A 7,165-nucleotide genomic window follows, 5' to 3' on the forward strand; every position below is an offset into this window, starting at 1 on the left:
TTGAATGGGCCGGTGGAATCATTGGATCGGTCCAGTGGTCCAAAAACTTTTGATGATCTATGCAGAAGAGTGTGTAAGGGTGTGGTGCCTGAGAAATTACCCAAAGATCCCAGTATTAGAAAAAAGCAACAGATGAGAAAAAAGAAAAGCCTTAATGAGGAGTTAGGAGAACGGGTTCCAGTTTCCTCTTCCTACTACGCTTGTATTGCGCCGAGATCAGCGAGAGTGGAAAATGAACGAAGGCAGGACGGAAAGGCTGGATCGCTGGAAGGAATTGTTTATGACTCTTCAGCGACTGATCCAATTTCTTCCGGTGAGTCTTTCTCTGGCTCTTCTTTAGCAGACTCAGATATCATTAGATGCAATAATCGCTACGAGGAAAAATCGGAGGTGGGTTTGAAGGTGTGGAATTCAATATCTAATCTGGGGGTGGTTAGCTCTAAGGAGGTAGCAGAGAATGAGAGGAGGATCAATGTCTTGGAGGTTAGAGACAAGGAGGGGATGAGGTGTTTGAAGGTGTTAAAAGATAGTGTTCGATGAATTTGCTCTCATTTAACATAAGAGGGGGTGGCTCTTTTTCAAAACGAAAAAGAGTTAGTTACTTGATTCAATCAAATCTAATTGATGTGTGTTTCTTACAAGATACGAAGTTATCCATGTTTAATGATGTTTTAGCTAGAGAGTTTTGGGGTAGCAATGAGGTTGATTGGTCGGCTAGTCATTCGGTTGGGGCATCGGGTGGCATGGTGATCTTATGGAGGAAAGGAGTAACTGAGGTTAATTATAGTTTCTTGGATAAAGGTTTCGTTGGTATAAACGTTTCTTGGAAAGGAAAGGAGTTTAACCTTGTTAATGTCTATGCTCCTTGTAAGAGGGTAGATAGATTATCTATTTGGAACTCATTGATTAACCTTAAACATGGTAATCCCAACGTGGAATGGTGTGTGGTTGGCGACTTCAATGAAGTATTGAAGAAAGAGGAGAGGTTAGGAGGAGGAGGCTATCGGTGTTGGAAAGGGATGGAGGACTTTCGTAATTTTGTGGAGGTTATGGATTTGATAGATGTTCATTGTGTTGGACGGAGGTTTTCTTGGTTCAAAGATAATGATAAAGCAATGAGTAGATTGGATAGATTCCTTATCTCCAAGAATATGATAGACTTGTGGGAAGTGGTTGACCAAAGGATAGAAAAAAGAGACATTTCGGACCATGCTCCAATTAGTTTGAAGGTGGGAAAGATTGATTGGGGTCCAAAACCTTTTTGTTTCAATAACTCTTGGTTTAAGCATGAAGATTTCTTTGTGTTTGTTACACAAGAATGGAAAAAGTTGGAAGTGAAAGGAAGGGGAGACTTTGTGCTAAATGAGAAATTAAAAAAGCTTAAGGAGAGGCTTCGGGTGTGGAATAGGGAGGTTTTTGGTTGGATCGACTTGAAGGTGGAAGAAGCTTCGGAAAAGATCAATTCTTTAGATAAAGCTATAGAAGTGAATTTAGGAGATGGTGTTGGTAAGAATGTGTTAGATAGAAGTATGGCAACAAAAGATTTTTGGAATTATTTGAATATTAAAGAGAGTATGCTTAGGCTAAAGTCTCGTAATTTGTGGTTAAAGGAGGGAGATAAGAATTCTAAATTCTTTCACAACTCTTTGAAGGAGAGACATAGAAGGAAAGCGTTAACTTCTTTAGAAGGCTCTAATGGGAGAATAGAAGGGGTAACGAATATTAAAGAGGAGGTTAGTAGGCATTTTAGAGAGTTCTATAAGGAGGAAGATTTGGAGCGCCCAATTCCGGAGGGAATTGAATTCAATTCTTTGGATGAGAACGAGGTTTGTTGGTTGGAGAGAAGTTTTTCAGAGGAAGAGGTTAAGGAGGCGATTTGGTCGTGTGATGGGAATAAAAGCCCCGGGCCGGATGGTTTTACGTTAGAATTTTTTAAGAGGTTTTGGGATGTGATAAAGGAGGATGTCCTTTCTTTCGTGCAAGATTTCTATGAAAGGTCTAAACTTATAAAAGCTTGTACTTCCGCTTTCATCACTTTAGTGCCAAAAGTTAATAATCCGCAATCGTTGTATGAATATCGGCCTATATGCTTGGTTGGGAGTTTGTACAAGATCTTGGCTAAGTTGTTGGCTAATAGGCTAAAGAAGGTGATCGGGAAACTTGTTTCTAAAAATCAATCGGCTTTCATTGAAGGAAGAAACATTATGGATGGAGTTCTAGTTGTGAATGAGGTTTTGGATCTAGCTAAAAGAGAAAAAAGGAGTTGCGTTGTTTTGAAGGTCGACTTTGAGAAGGCTTATGATAGAGTAAGTTGGAACTTTGTTAGATATATTTTAAAGAGGATGGGCTTTGGAGATCGGTGGTTGAGGTGGATGGAGTGTTGTATCTTTACTAACTCCTTGTCTATTCTTGTTAATGGAAGTAATACCAAAGACTTTGTAGTTGAGAAAGGTCTTAGACAAGGTGACCCCTTGTCTCCTTTCGTCTTTGTATTGGTCATGGAGGTCCTCACGGCTCTTATGAAAAGATCTAAAGAAATAGGGGAATTTCGGGGCTTTAGTTACAAAGAGAATAAGGAGGTGGATTTGCTTCAATTCGCGGATGATACTATTATTTTGGCCGAAGGTGACACGGCGAATTTATGGAGTATGAAAGCCATTCTTAGAGGGTTCGAATTGATGACGGGGCTAAGAGTTAACTTTCACAAGAGTAATCTTTTTGGTGTTAATGTGGGAGAGGGGTATATGGAGGCGGCTTCATCTTTCTTGTCGTGCAAGGTGGGTTCTCTTCCGTTTAAGTTCCTTGGTGTTAAAGTAGGTGATAGCCCAAGGAAATTATCAATGTGGAAGGACCTTCTATCTATGCTTAGAAAAAGGTTAAATAAGTGGAGAGGAAGGTACCTTAGTATGGCGGGTAGAGTGGAGTTGATTAATTCGGTGCTTAGTGCTATTCCGATTTACTCTTTATCTTTTTATAAGGCGCCCAAGAAGGTTTTGCTTGAAATCAAATCTATCCAAAGAAAGTTTCTTTGGGGCGGGAGTGAGCTTGGCAAACCCATCCATTGGGTTAATTGGGATACGGTTAGCAAATCGAGAAAGGAGGGAGGCTTGGGAGTGAAAGATGTGGAGATTATGAATGTTGCTCTTCTTAGTAAGTGGAAGTGGAGGATTCTAACGGAAAAGGATACGGTGTGGAAAGATTTGTTAGAAGCTCGGTACGGTAACACGAGGCTTAAAGTGATGATTGGGGATGTTTCCATCTTGTCTAAAAAGGAGTCTCATTGGTGGAGGGATGTTATTGTTTCGGATAATTTTGAGAGGCTTTTATTTGATAATTTCTCGAGCGCTATTAAATGTAACATTGGTAATGGTGCTTCAACGCCGTTGTGGTATGCGTCCTGGACGGGTCAAAATTCACTTATGGAATCTTTTCCTTTGCTATTCTCTTTAGCCGGGAATTTTTCGGATTCTATTTATTTTGCAGGGAGCTTTAGTAATGGAGGTTGGAGTTGGAATCTCTTGAGTTGGTTCTCTGAAAACAGTCCGGCGGCTGTGGCTGTAGCAGTTGTGGAGCGGCAGAGAAGATGCAGCAACAGTGGCGTTGCGGTTGCAGCTGATTCTGTTCCGCCGGCTGTAGCTTCTGTTCCGCTGGCAGCAGATTCTGGCTTCGGGCAGGCAGCGGCTACAGGTTCTGGTCCGGCAGTTGTAGGCGAAGATTCTGGCGTGGATTCTGCATTCGTGAGGCAGCTGACAGCGGAGGTAATAGATTTACAAAGAGTTCTAGATACGGTCCCTATCATAGAGAATTGTGATGATAGTTTCTCTTGGACTTTGACTTCAAATGGTTGCTTTTCCGTTAGCTCTTGCTATGAGTATTTTAAGGCGTATCTATCCGGCCCTCCGTTGGATAGTACAAAGGTGTTGGCCCTAAACTATTTATGGAAGTTCAAAGTCCCTCCAAGAATTCTTTGTTTTTGTTGGAGATTTTTATTAAATAGAATCCCAACTAGAGATCAATTGGTGAGAAGGGGTGTATTGGAGGAAGGAAGTGAAGCGGTTTGTGCCTTGTGTTCAAAGGAGGAGGAAACCTTATCTCATCTATTTTTCTTGTGTAATATTACGATCCGAGTTTGGAGAAGGGTGTTTATGTGGCTTGATATATCCGAAGACTTGTCCATCGATGAGTTTGGCGATTTCTTCCATTTCTTCGGGAAGATTCTTTGTTTAAACAAGCGTATGATTGTGGGTACCGTTTGGCTCGCTACGGTTTGGGTGATTTGGTTAAAGCGCAATGCGGTGATCTTTGAGAAGGAAGGCTTTAGCTTTACCGAATGTATGTCGGAAATTGTTTCTCTTTCTTGGAGGTGGTTGTGTGCCTCTCATAGGAGAGTCAATCTTTGTAGCTTTTATTATTGGAACATTCTACCTCTTCTTTGTTTTGAACGGTAGTTTTCTTTGTTGTATTGGGGCGGAGCATCCCTTTTGCTCCCTTTAATTCCATCACTTATTTAAAAAAAAACAAGTTATATATTGATTAAAGTTTCTTTTACAATATGTATCATTCATACACATGATTAACTACTCTTAGGAATTCATATTAAGGTTTTTACTTCTTGTAATCAATGAGACAAAAAAAGCATTTATACTTGTCCAAAAATCAGGAAAATTTTTCATAAGAGGCCTGTAACGTGCCTCACACGCCCAAGTCTGCCTAGCAAATCAAACACCCTTCTAGCAGGTCCTTTGTATGCGTCGCGTGTGCCTCTACCGTTCTATGAGGTAAGGAGGAGGAAAAATCTATGAAATTAATGTGTTTTCGCTCATTCCAAATCTTCTAAAATCTATTATAAGTCCTCCTAACTTCTTTATCTAAGCTAACATGATCAAACCTCGTAATATACATAATATCACATTGAATTCCAAGACAAAATCATGTCTACTATCCTAGGTTGTCATCATGCATAATAATCATACAAGAATTTCATGTGAAACATGCTATTTTTAGTTTTTAACATGAAATTCCCAATTATCACAATCTAAATAAGTTCATTACTTAAAACGAAAATCCATATTATACTTTTTTTTTTAATTCAAGGTAAAAAATAACTACAAAATAAGCATCAATTATATACTTTTACTTAAACTAGTAAAAACTATGAATTATAAATGTTCCTAAAATCTGAAACATAGCAAATATCAAATGTGTTGTTAGGAACACAAATCTTTAGTGTTAGGAACAACCAATAAAAAAAGAGAATTTTTTAAATTTATTTAAAATTTAACTTCTTTTTTAATTGGATTCATGGAGTGGTTGTGATTAAGGAGGAGAGAGAAAAAATATTTTTATTTTTTAATTAATAAAAATTTGTGATTGGTTGTTTGTAAAACCACTTGTTATGTTTGTGTTCATGTAAGTATTTTTCTGTGTTGTTATACGTAACACAAAATTTCTAATAAAATAAAGCAAAAAATTGCACATTAAAAAAAAAATTAAGAATTCAATGATACATTTCATAATTTATCATCATACTAAATTATAATCCTAGAAGTTCTTCCCACTAAAATTTCCCTCCAAAACTTTTAATAATAATAAATTAATTAATTAAATAAAAGTAATTAATTAATTAAATACATTTTAAACTATTTAATTAAATAAAAAAATGTTTAAATAAAAAAGTTAATAGAAAAAGAATGTTAACTTCCATGTTTCAAAATATTAATGTGCATTTTGGTGGTTTAAAGTGATACATTCCCACATTCCCACGTTTCAAAATTAAATAAAAGTGTCAATTAAAAAATCACTAACCCACTAGCAATAGAAACTAACTCAAAAGCTAAAGCCACTATCCCACTAACAAATAATAAAACTATCTCATACAATGTTTTAAAATGTTGTTCTATTGCACATTTTGCTACACATAAACTCACATGTATTCTCATGTTATTTAAGAACTTTTACTTTCCCTTTCATTAATAATAACAATGCTATTTATATTTTTTTTCATTCTACGTCTATTTTTTTTTCTCACTTTTAAAAGTTTATTTTTTCCTTCATCCTTCTCATCCTTTTTAAGGTATTATTGTTTGCTAATTTTTTGCTATATTGATTTTTGTAGGTTTAAACTTTAAATCATCGCAACATGTATTTTGTTGACAAACAAATGGTTGAAGAGGATGTGTCGTAATAGAGGTTTGGTTAAAAGATTAATTGAAATATTTATTGTCACATGTGATGATTGTTAACTTTATTTTTTTAATTATGTTCATTATTCATACATCTATTCGATTCTTATATTTATAATTATTTCTAATTTTATTTATATTTATTTTTTAATTATTGTTTGCTATTTTTTTGTTATATTGATTTTTTTAGGTTTAAACTTTGAATCATCACAATTTGTTGATAAACAAATTGTTGAAAAGGATGTGTTGTCATAGAGGTTTGGTTAAAATATTAATTGAATTATTTATTGTCATATGTGATAATTTCTTAACTTTAATTTTTTATTATTTTTATTATTCACATATATATGTTTATTATTTATATTTTTCTTCGTATACCGTTAACTCATTTCATATTGTCCATTCCCTCCCCTATAACTATTGTCACCACTAACTCATTTTATTTTATATTTAAACTCAACTTCTCATCTTTATTAATTTATTAATAAATTTTATAAAAATTGTAAAAGAAAATATTATTGACAAAAAATAATTTATATTGCTTTGAATAATCATTCTTCTACTTATGATTTTTATTTTCTTTCGCAATTTTATATCAAACGAAATTATACTCTTATAATGTATGTTTGTTTTTATTTTTAGTTTCTTTATATCTTAATTTATTATTGTTTGCTAATTTTTCTGCCATATTTAATTTTTTAAATTTAATTTGTGAAGCCATTTTATTTTTAATTTAATTATTAATTGATTAATAAAAAAACTTGGAGAGGTATACAGATAATAACTTTAGGAAATTAATAAATTAAAAGTATGATATGAAATAGTAAAAAGTTTATATTTTTCTAAAACTTTCTCTTATTTAATATTTTAAATTTAATTTATGAAGCTATTCAATCAGTTTTATATTAATTATTTTTTCATACCAACCACCTCTACCACTATTAATAATTAAATAATTAATAAAAATAAATTTAGTTAATTAA

Source organism: Vicia villosa, unplaced genomic scaffold, assembly GCF_029867415.1.
Source record: "Vicia villosa cultivar HV-30 ecotype Madison, WI unplaced genomic scaffold, Vvil1.0 ctg.000680F_1_1, whole genome shotgun sequence".
Classification (NCBI taxonomy): Eukaryota; Viridiplantae; Streptophyta; class Magnoliopsida; order Fabales; family Fabaceae; genus Vicia; species Vicia villosa.